This window comes from Humulus lupulus, chromosome 2 (assembly GCF_963169125.1).
Source record: "Humulus lupulus chromosome 2, drHumLupu1.1, whole genome shotgun sequence".
NCBI classification, from domain to species: domain Eukaryota; kingdom Viridiplantae; phylum Streptophyta; class Magnoliopsida; order Rosales; family Cannabaceae; genus Humulus; species Humulus lupulus.
In genome coordinates, this window is record NC_084794.1 from 245,136,864 (window position 1) to 245,148,937 (window position 12,074).

Genomic DNA, 12,074 nt, shown 5'->3' on the forward strand with positions numbered 1-12,074 from the left:
GACACGATTACGTATACTTGCGTACAGAAATTACAGATCAAGCTTTTGGCGTTGTTGCCGGGGACTTAAATTACAATATCATAGTTAATTGTTATTTGTTCTAATTTGGTTATTTTATTTTATTTTATTTTTGTTTAACATTTATTTGGATCAATGTTCTATTGTGTTTCAGGAATCGTTGGTATATGCGAAGCAATAGACAAAAGGAGATTATACCAATAGATCTGGAACATGCAGACAGAATCAGAAACACAAAGAGGAGATTGGAGTTTACCATGGCTGATAATTTGGGAAATGGTGCTAATAATGGTCAAGGGGCTGAAGAGGTTCCAAGGGAGCAAGGACCAAGAACTTTGAGAGATTATGTACTTCCTACTGTTACAGGAGTGCATTCATGCATTAGACCTCCAACCATTGCTGCAAACAATTTTGAGATTAAGCCAGCAATTCTCCAAATGGTCCAAGCAACTGTTTAGTTTGGAGGTATGCCAACAGAGGACCCCAATTTACACATAGCTAATTTTCTGGAGTTATGTGCTACGTTCAAGATGAATGGGGTGAGTGATGACGCTATAAGATTGAGGTTATTCCCATTTTCACTAAGGGATAGGGCGAAGAGTTGGTTGATATCCTTATAGGCGAATTCTATCACTACATGGGAGGAGTTAGCTCAGAAGTTCCTTGCCAAGTTCTTTCCTCCAGCGAAGGCTGCAAAACTAAGGGGAGAGATCAATAACTTTTATCAGATGGAAGGAAAGTCACTATATGATTATTTGGAGTGCTTTAAGGAGTTATTAAGGAAGTGTCCACACCATGGAATAGAAAAGTGGATGTTGGTGCATAATTTTTACAATGGGTTGAATGGAACAACTTGAACATATATAGATGCTGCGGCGGGTGGTGCTTTTATGAGTAAGAGTGCTAATGAGGCATATGAGCTATTAGAAGAGATGGCGATGAATAATTATCAATGGCCAACTGAAAGGGGACAACCAAAGAAGGTGGCTAGAATGATGGAATTGGATGCCATATCAATGCTTACTGCTCAAGTTGCGGCCTTAACAAAGCAACTACAAAAGACTACACTCCCATCTCAAGCTATGCAAGTTCAAAATCTATGTGAATTGTGTGCTACAACTCATCCGCCCAACCAATGCCCTGTTCTAGATATGAATAACATGCCCATGGAAGAAATACAAGCTATAGGGAATTATTTGAGACAACCCAATAATCCAAATTCCATGTCCTACACCCCAGATTGGAAGAACCATCCTAACTTTTCATGGTCCAATACTCAAAACACACTTGTAACGACCCAAATTCGCTAATAAGGCTTAAGGGCCTTGATTAGCGTGCCAGGAGGGCACGATGGGAATTATGTGTGATTTTATGAGTTAAATGCATGGTTATGATTTAAAGCATGTTATTTGACTATTTATTTATCTTAGACGCATGTATATGTGTATTAGTATGCATGTAGGCCCTGATTGTGTTTGAAGGGCATAATTGTAATTTTAGCCCGCCGAGGGCATATTTGTGATAATTGTATTCCGTGATTTGTACCACGTGAGTGTGGTGTTATTTTGTGATGCACGTGCCGAGGCGGTCCTAGAGAGCAATTTAACTTAAGAGTCACAACGGGATTTCTATACCCGACTCGGGAGGAGCCTAGGGGTACCTCGGGAATTTTATGGTTAAGTTGAGATTTAGCGGGTAATGGTTATTGGAGATTTAGTAACCTGGGTAACCATTAGTTACTGCTGAGAGTAACAAGTTCTAGGTAGAAAATGGTAGAAATGAAATAGAAGTAAAAGGACTTAAGTGCCCTTGAGGTTTAGTTGGGAAAGGATAGGCAAGGAGGGGTAAAATGGTCATTTGGCTGGGAAATTGATTTATGGCAGCTGGGTTATAGGGGGTACACGGTTTGGGGCTTGGCATTGATTGGTTTTGATAAAAACCAAAGAGAAGAAAAACCAAAGAGAAGAAAAACCAAAGAGAAGAAAAGTTAGGGCAATGAGAAGAAGAAGAAGAAGAAGAAGAAGAGAAGTGAAGGAGCTGAAATTTGGAGACTTAGGAGATGAATCAAGGGAGCTTGGGAAGGGATTCTCTACTTGAGGTAAGGAGTTTATACACATTTAAGACTTGATTATGTTATGGGTTAAGAGATTTGAGCATGGTTTAAGTTTGAACTTTGAGTTTTTAATTTTCTGAAATTTAAATCAAGGATGTGGATTTTGGGGATTTGATTGTGTGTTTGATTACTTTGATGATGTTTATGGGTTGTTAGATGGGTCATATGAAGTTTGGATTTGATTTTGGGGTTTGGGTATTGGTTTGGTATGAATTGGGAAGGTTTTAGCTCGGAGAAAACGCAGGAGAAAACCCAGAATTCTGGGTCTGCGAAGGCGTGCCGCGACACAGCTTTTTCGTGCCGCGGCGAGGAGCCCCTGTCTAATGGGTGCCGCGGCACAAGGCCATTTTCAGGGCACCAAAAGTTGCATTTTTGAGCTTTTGCTCCGGGGGTTCGGGGGATGTTTCCGGTGAATTGTTTTAGGGATTTGGGAGTCCCGAGAGTGCGGGATTGGTCCCGGGAAGTGGTTTTGGGTTGATTAGTATTGAGGGATGTTTCTTGTGTGTTGTGACTAGGTTGTTGGTGAGGCTCGTGCTTGAGGACCGTGCTCGCGGCTTTAGTGCATCAGGAGGCTCGGAATTCAGGTAAGAAAACTATAACACCCGTAGGATAGGGCGTGGGCCCATAGTATGATTGCGGGGCGCGGCCCTATATTGCATCACATGTTAGGGTGCAGACTTAAATGAATTAATATTTGATTGCATGTTGTTGTGTTATATTATATGTGTGATTATGATGAAATGAACGGCAAGGGCCGAGTACGGCGTAGGCCGGGGCGGCCGTGGGCCGAGTACGGCGTAGGCCGGGGCGGCCGTGGGCCGAGTACGGCGTAGGCCGGGGCGGCCGTGGGCCGAGTACGGCGTAGGCCGGGGCGGCCGTGGGCCGAAAGTAACACCTAGCACATGGGATGCTATATTCAGGGTGGGACCCAAGGGATACATGAGTTATCCTCGCGGTGAGAACCGATACCCCAGGGCTTTGGTAAGGTCTCTGGGGCAGCATGGCTGTGTTTGTTTAGTCTAATGGTTGACTTGTTTGTTTGAGGATTATCTGTTATGATAAACTGTATACATTGCATATGTTATGTTCTGCATGAGTTTTCTTGCTGGGCTTCGGCTCACGGGTGCTCTGTGTTGCAGGTAGGGCAATGACTGAGTCAACCAACCATGAGTACGGAGAGCGTGAAGCGACGCGTACATGTTTGGCCTGCCCGACTTCTTTGGTTGGGGGTTTATTTGAAAATGGCTGTAATAATCTATGATTTTATGATTTATCGACTGTAAACTTATTTCAAGATATAAATAGTTTTCAAACCTCATTTTGGGATCCCAAATGTTTAATACTAGCAGTTTTAAATGAAACGACGCATTTTCTAAGATTACAGCCTTAAATTTTAATTAGTCACACTTTCGTTTCAAAACCTCGGTTAGCGAGTTCATTGCACACTGTTTTGTCTTAAAAACTCACTTAGTAACGGCTCTAAGGTAGTAGGGCGTTACAACTTGGTATCAGAGCGAGCCAAGGTTTATTGGTTCTGGAGATCGACCGAACATGTACGCTCGCTGTCAGTGACAAGCTCGACTCAGGGTTGGTTGGTGTGATTGATTGATATGCTGAACATATGTTTGAATGCCCTGTTTGCCTGTTTACTTATATGGAGCATGATAGATGAAATAACATATGTAATGAGATACTGATAGGGCCTGGCCCTTGACTATTGCATGTTGAGATTAATGCATGCTGAATGACATTATGATGTATATGGATGAATATTGGCATATTGGTTCGCGTTTTGTGTATATGCGATTAATTTGCTGGATGAAATTCATATGTTATATCTGTATATTGGCTTGTATGAAGCATGGTGAGTATGGATATACTTAGTGATGATTGAATCTGGTAGCTAAATGTATATCATTGTGGATTTGACCTAGTATATGCTTGCGTGTGCATTATACCTGTAGATGTTCGGATCTAGTTGTGGTTTGATTCAGGGTATGAACCTCTGAGTTCAGGAGTTTGGTTAGTTTCGACAGATGAACTCGTGTTGGTTGTTCCTAGTAGGGTTTTGTGGACCTGATATTGTGTTGAAAGGGGATTCTAGATATAAGTTGGAGTTGAGATCTCCAGTTATCCCTGAAAGCAGCAGCAGTGAGTCACTAGTGTGTGAGTAGGCTGTGGAGTTTGTTAGTTGAGATGGGATAGAAGAACAGCGGATTTCTCTGGGGAAATAGCTGATTTATATGCTTTAACAGTAAAGGTGACCAGTGTTGGTTTACTGTGAGGTATGGACAGATAAATGTATTATATGAGAGGTTTTAGGGGTGTCATCCTCGAGTTTTGAGGAGAGCTCGAGTTGGCAAGGGACTTATCAATAGACGAGCAGAGTTAATTCCACCCTTGGTTAAGAGGATAAGAGATCCTGATTCGAGGGTTGTGTTAAATGTTGAGGCAGAGGGATGCCTAGAATTGGTACTCGGGCTGAGGTACTGGCTTAATGGGTTGGAAAGAACCTAGATGATGAATGGTTAGAAGAGATTTTAAAGACATGATTAGAACAATGGAGACTGGTGGGCTTATAAGTTCGGTTCGGACTGTTAGGGTAGCAACAGCGTAATTCAATGGGTTTGGTAAAGTGGGTAGTCCATTTCAGGAAGTTATACAGATGGATGTATCTGGAATTGGTGGCGACCCATTTAAGGACATGAGATCTAGAATAGTCTAAGGCATTTGGGCTGCTTTGAGGAAAGAGTTTTTGCCTGCATGTGGATGGCGGAGAGGGCCATATTGTTTGAGGAACTGATGGTTGATGTATAGAGCATGAGTGCTAGAGCCGCAAGGGCGGTGCTTCTTTGGATGGAATCAGTAAGGTTAGATTCGTGATAATCGAGTTAAAGGAATCCCGGATAGTTCTATGGCTTCTGGTTTGCCAAAAAGGGGGGAAAAGTCTGATTGATAAGATGGTGCTTGTGTTGATAGAACGCAGTGAGGTCGGATTCTCAATTTTGCGGTAGAAGGACCCTAGACAATGCTTGGGCACCTAATTTGAGTTTGGAAAGAAACATGAGTGAGAAGCTAGTTACCAAGATGGCGATAGGAACCAGGGAGGTTATTGGTATGCGTGAGGGAGAGGATGCCACCTGAGAGGAGGTCAGGCGAGGGCATGACGTCTGCATGGGATGACTCAGTACGATAGAATGGAATTCCCGTGGTGAGGGAACGGAGAACTTGAATGCCTCGCTACATTCGTAGTTCGAGGCCGATTCCTCGAGGATGAGTATTTTACGGAATGGTTTATGCTTTGGACATATAACGAACTGGAAGGACTCGGTGTTGTGAATGCTCCGAGAGGGTGATGGACATAGAGAGGTTGCCTCAATGGTGCCATTTGAGAGGCTAAGGACAGTAATGCTTATTGAGAAGGAATTAGAAGCTCTGGCAGATGGATTGTTGTGGATATCATCTGGAGTACGTGAAGGAGACAGAGCTGACCAGTGGGAAAGCTATATGGTTATGCACAGAAAGATTTAGGTAATACTTCAAGGTCAGACTATAGATAGGATTGGTTTAAGGAATGTTGTAAAAGACGGTTTTGGCCGATAGAAAGCCTATTGAAACAATCGAAGGAATTTGAGCCTGGTGTAGCCACTGTGTTATACTACGGGGGTTGTTAGCATCGTCGGGGTAGGACGAAAAGTACGATGTTGGATACAAGGTAGGACGATGTCTCCAAGAGTGGATCTATGACCTGTTAATTTCCAATTGGAAACCAAGGAAAGAGACATTTCAGGAATTTTGTTTTGAACTGAGTAAAGTGCGAGGAGTTGGTAACAAAGATTCTAGATTTGGTTCAAGCTTCGGCAGCATAGGTAAGTTCTTTAAGTAGAGGATACAAGAATGGTTCAGGCAAGTTCCCTTCAAGTTCACGAGCAGTACATGTGGATTACTCCCAGACGGAAATGGTGAGCAAGTGACTATGCGAAAGACATTTGCACCCAGAAGGCAGAGTCTCAGGTAAGGTTCTACGGATTGTTAGTTTGAGCGTCGTCAGGAATACTCAGATTAGAGCTACAAGGAGAAAGGACAGGTACGATAAGATTTGATCTGAAGCCACAAAGAAGCTAATGAAGAACGTCTGAAGAATAGAAAGCATAACAAGACTGGTAAGCGCGTCATCCATTGCACAAGCACCTCCGGAGACAACTACATCAGAGATGAGGAGATCAGTAAAACTCGAGGTTAGACGGACTGAGTGGTGTCAAATCAGAAAGAAATTCAGAAGATAAGGTAAGGTTGTTTAGTATCGGGTAATGATGGAATTTGCGTGTGTTTTGGTTAAGTAAAGAGTGATTTCATAAAGGACATGATCTATGGTAGGGTTATGGAAATGTGGGAGTGCATCACGAGTTGGGCACGCCCAGGAATAAATTGACGCGAGGATGGATTGAACCTTGCGGGGGGCGACAGAATGGATCATGGTTGATACACTTGGAACGTTAAGTCGACTGTTGTGTATGGCATAAGATACTTGAGTGTTGGGTATTAGTAAGAAGGTTAGCGCTGAGACCCAGATGTGGTGAAAAGTAACAGACGGACGATCAGTGTTTGAAATCCTCGATTGAGCGAGGGGAGATATAATTGGAGGCGGAACTCCTGGCTGTGAGGCGTGTGTCAGTCGGGGAAGAGCGCCATAGATTGTAATGGGGTGGTCAAAGCAACGACTGAGAGCGGCATAATGTTAATAGGTAAGGGTTAGCTGGTGAAAGTCACTGAGCTATGGAATCCGAAGTGTTGACTTGAGTTGAAACAGGGAAGGACCCTGTCATGGTGGTACAGTGGGATACCAGGATCGAGTGAAGGATCCAGGTGGGATATGGTTTTGAATGAGGATTCTGAATGGACATCATCCCACCTCCTAGGGTACGTCGTACCGGGAGGGTTGAGCGGGTGACAGAACCTAGTGATTTCCTTTGGACCCTGAAGGGTTAGGTGATGTGGTGGTGCATCGTGGGGATAGACCACAATAGACCTTAAGTAAGGTGTTTGGACATGAAAAGTTTTAACTCGGTTGTTTGAGTTAATGTTGTTGGGGCAAGTGAGCTGGTTTCGCGATAGAACGTTGATGATATTGAATTGAGGCCCTATGATATTTTAAATTGTGGGAATGGATTTAAAGAACGAAAAGAACAGAGTGGGAACCTGGAATTATCAGTTGATTGCAAGTGGAATGGTTGTCTGAAAGTTTATCAAAGATCTTAAAGAATTAAGCGCTGAGTAGGCGAAGACTTGAGGTATTAAGGGAAGTGTAATCCCTGGGAAGTAAGTCGTGATGGCAGTTGCTGGTGTCTTGTTGATGTAGCGCGACATAGGGCTTGATAAGAGGTGAAGGATGGTGAATACTACAGTTTGGCTTTAGTTCAGAGAGAAAGACAAGTAGGTCGTTGAACTTCTTAAGGCAGGAGTGTCTGCCTATTTGGAAGAATAAAGAGCTGCGTCTCCGCGTTTAACAGACCAGGATCGGTGAGGCGTTCAAAGAAAGAAGGGGGAGTTCTGACCCTTGATTCAACATAAAATTTCGAAGTTGTACTAGGTGTTAGGCGAGCGGGGCCTACAAGCTGATCCCACCTAGTAGAGGTGATGACGTTTGAGTATCTATGGAATCAGGAATAAGACAATGAGTTGGTCATTGTAATCTAGGCAGACCCTGGGCTTCTGCAGGGTTGCGGTGTTAATGAGGGGCTATCGAGAGTATGGCTATTAGACGAGATCTTGCGAGCCAAGATTGTTCTCCTGAAAGAGCGTTGGTGGGAACTAAAGTAAGGCGATGGACCTTGGAGATTATGGTCAGATTGCGGGTTGCTGACTGATGTGTTTGAGTAAATTTCGAGGACGAAATTTTTATGAGGAGGGGATAGTTGTAACGACCCAAATTCGCTAATAAGGCTTAAGGGCCTTGATTAGCGTGCCAGGAGGGCACGATGGGAATTATGTGTGATTTTATGAGTTAAATGCATGGTTATGATTTAAAGCATGTTATTTGACTATTTATTTATCTTAGACGCATGTATATGTGTATTAGTATGCATGTAGGCCCTGATTGTGTTTGAAGGGCATAATTGTAATTTTAGCCCGCCGAGGGCATATTTGTGATAATTGTATTCCGTGATTTGTACCACGTGAGTGTGGTGTTATTTTGTGATGCACGTGCCGAGGCGGTCCTAGAGAGTAATTTAACTTAAGAGTCACAATGGGATTTCTATACCCGGCTCGGGAGGAGCCTAGGGGTACCTCGGGAATTTTATGGTTAAGTTGAGATTTAGCGGGTAATGGTTATTGGAGATTTAGTAACCTGGGTAACCATTAGTTACTGCTGAGAGTAACAAGTTCTAGGTAGAAAATGGTAGAAATGAAATAGAAGTAAAAGGACTTAAGTGCCCTTGAGGTTTAGTTGGGAAAGGATAGGCAAGGAGGGGTAAAATGGTCATTTGGCTGGGAAATTGATTTATGGCAGCTGGGTTATAGGGGGTACACGGTTTGGGGCTTGGCATTGATTGGTTTTGATAAAAACCAAAGAGAAGAAAAACCAAAGAGAAGAAAAGTTAGGGCAATGAGAAGAAGAAGAAGAAGAAGAAGAGAAGTGAAGGAGCTGAAATTTGGAGACATAGGAGATGAATCAAGGGAGCTTGGGAAGGGATTCTCTACTTGAGGTAAGGAGTTTATACACATTTAAGACTTGATTATGTTATGGGTTAAGAGATTTGAGCATGGTTTAAGTTTGAACTTTGAGTTTTTAATTTTCTGAAATTTAAATCAAGGATGTGGATTTTGGGGATTTGATTGTGTGTTTGATTGCTTTGATGATGTTTATGGGTTGTTAGATGGGTCATATAAAGTTTGGATTTGATTTTGGGGTTTGGGTATTGGTTTGGTATGAATTGGGAAGGTTTTAGCTCGGAGAAAACGCAGGAGAAAACCCAGAATTCTGGGTCTGCGAAGGCGTGCCGCGACACAGCTTTTTCGTGCCGCGGCGAGGAGCCCCTGTCTGATGGGTGCCGCGGCACAACTTTCTTGTGCCGCGGCACAAGGCCATTTTCAGGGCACCAAAAGTGGCATTTTTGAGCTTTTGCTCCGGGGGTTCGGGGGATGTTTCCGGTGAATTGTTTTAGGGATTTGGGAGTCCCGAGAGTGCGGGATTGGTCCCGGGAAGTGGTTTTGGGTTGATTAGTATTGAGGGATGTTTCTTGTGTGTTGTGACTAGGTTGTTGGTGAGGCTCGTGCTTGAGGACCGTGCTCGCGGCTTTAGTGCATCAGGAGGCTCGGAATTCAGGTAAGAAAACTATAACACCCGTAGGATAGGGCGTGGGCCCATAGTATGATTGCGGGGCGCGGCCCTATATTGCATCACATGTTAGGGTGCAGACTTAAATGAATTAATATTTGATTGCATGTTGTTGTGTTATATTATATGTGTGATTATGATGAAATGAACGGCAAGGGCCGAGTACGGCGTAGGCCGGGGCGGCCGTGGGCCGAGTACGGCGTAGGCCGGGGCGGCCGTGGGCCGAGTACGGCGTAGGCCGGGGCGGCCGTGGGCCGAGTACGGCGTAGGCCGGGGCGGCCGTGGGCCGAGTACGGCGTAGGCCGGGGCGGCCGTGGGCCGAGTACGGCGTAGGCCGGGGCGGCCGTGGGCCGAAAGTAACACCTAGCACATGGGATGCTATATTCAGGGTGGGACCCAAGGGATACATGAGTTATCCTCGCGGTGAGAACCGATACCCCAGGGCTTTGGTAAGGTCTCTGGGGCGGCATGGCCGTGTTTGTTTAGTCTAATGGTTGACTTGTTTGTTTGAGAATTATCTGTTATGATAAACTGTATACATTGCATATGTTATGTTCTGCATGAGTTTTCTTGCTGGGCTTCGGCTCACGGGTGCTCTGTGTTGCAGGTAGGGCAATGACTGAGTCAACCAACCATGAGTACGGAGAGCGTGAAGCGACGCGTACATGTTTGGCCTGCCCGACTTCTTTGGTTGGGGGTTTATTTGAAAATGGCTGTAATAATCTATGATTTTATGATTTATCGACTGTAAACTTATTTCAAGATATAAATAGTTTTCAAACCTCATTTTGGGATCCCAAATGTTTAATACTAGCAGTTTTAAATGAAACGACGCATTTTCTAAGATTACAGCCTTAAATTTTAATTAGTCACACTTTCGTTTCAAAACCTCGGTTAGCGAGTTCATTGCACACTGTTTTGTCTTAAAAACTCACTTAGTAACGGCTCTAAGGTAGTAGGGCGTTACAACACTACAACCTTACCCTCCACCTCAGCCACAATATCAACCTGCCCAAAATAGACCATCGTATCCTTATCAACATGCACACCAACATCCTCCACCCGGATATTATCAACCACAAAATAGACCACAACAAATGCCAATGAAACCAGCTGAACCTCAACCTGATGTACTTAACCAATTCATGACTGAAACCAGGGCATCCATAAGGAGTTTTGAGACTCAAATAGGGCAGTTGGCTACTTTAATGTCGAATAGAGCTCAAGGAAATTTGCCTAGCACTACAGAAGTTAATCCTAAAGAACAAATGTCAAGCTATTACTTTGAGGAGTGGAATAAGGTATGAAGGGCCAAACAAGAATCAGTTAGAAGAAGAAGGTCAGAAGGGAAATACACAAGGCATAGAAGAAGAAAAGTCTAATGAATAAAAGGTTACTGAAGACCTTAGGAAGGAAGAGGAGGTACCACCTGTGAGTATTGAGCATCATGTTAGAATTCCATATCCACAAAGGCTGTGCAAGCATAATTTGGATAAGCAGTTTGCAAAGTTTTTAGAGGTGTTTAAGAAGCTACATATAAATATACCGTTCGCAGAAGCGTTAGAACAAATGCCCAACTATATGAAGTTTATGAAGGAGATTTTGTCTAATAAGAGAAAGATGGGTGATTATGAAACAATAGTGTTAATGGAAGAGTGTAGTGCGATTTTGCAAAGGAAACTTCCTCAAAAGTTACGATATCCTAGTAGTTTTACTATTCCATGCACGATTGGGGAGTTTGAATGTAAGCATGCACTTTGCGATTTAGGGGCATGTATTAATTTAATGCCTTTGTCAGTATTTCGTAGACTTGGTTTGGGTGAATTTAGGTCAACCACAGTAACATTGCAGCTGTTAGATAGATCTGCGAAGCATCCACGTGGTATTATAGAAGATGTGTTGGTTAAGGTGGATAAGTTTATATTTCCAGCTGATTTTATAGTTCTTGATATGGAAGATGATGAGAATGTTCCTATTATATTGGGGAGGCCATTTTTAGTAACTGGGCAGGCATTAATAGATGTGCAAAAAAGAGAGTTAAGGCTAAGAGTGCAAGGGGAAGAAGTAGTATTTAATGTGTTCAAGGCTATGACTTATCCTAAAGCAAGTGACAATTGTTTCTCAGTTGATGTGGTAGAAGAAGTAGTAGGGAGAAAAAAATTAATTAAGGATTCTCTTGAATTAAGTCTTACAGTTAATGATGTAGATGATAAGGATAATGAAGAGGCTTTGAGTTATTTGAAGTGGATACAATCAAATGAGCCATGGAAGCATAAAAAGTTTGAAGAATTGGGCGAGGGACCGGAAAGACCATTACCATCTATTTTGAAGCCACCTGTGTTAGAACTGAAGGTTTTACCAGATTATCTTCGCTATGCTTATCTTGGAGAAAAAGAGAGTCTTCTGATCATAGTTTCATAATTTCTTTTGGAAGTAGAGGAAGAGAAGTTATTGAGGGTGTTAAGGGCTCATAAAACTGCTATAGGGTGGACTCTTGTTGATATAAGAGGAATAAGCCCATCGACAGTTATGCATAGAATTCTCATGGAAGACGATGCTAGACCGACTATTGATGCTCAACGAAGACTTAATCCGATAATGAAA

General features: G+C 43.1%; 1 non-coding gene across 1 annotated transcript; it reads right to left on the minus strand.

Annotated features, from left to right (window-relative positions):
- Positions 1-713: 713 nt before the first annotated feature.
- LOC133820324 (small nucleolar RNA R71) lies at positions 714-820 on the minus strand. The gene has a single exon (XR_009886741.1). It is a non-coding gene; the product is annotated as a small nucleolar RNA R71 (small nucleolar RNA).
- Between the last annotated feature and the right edge of the window lie 11,254 nt (positions 821-12,074).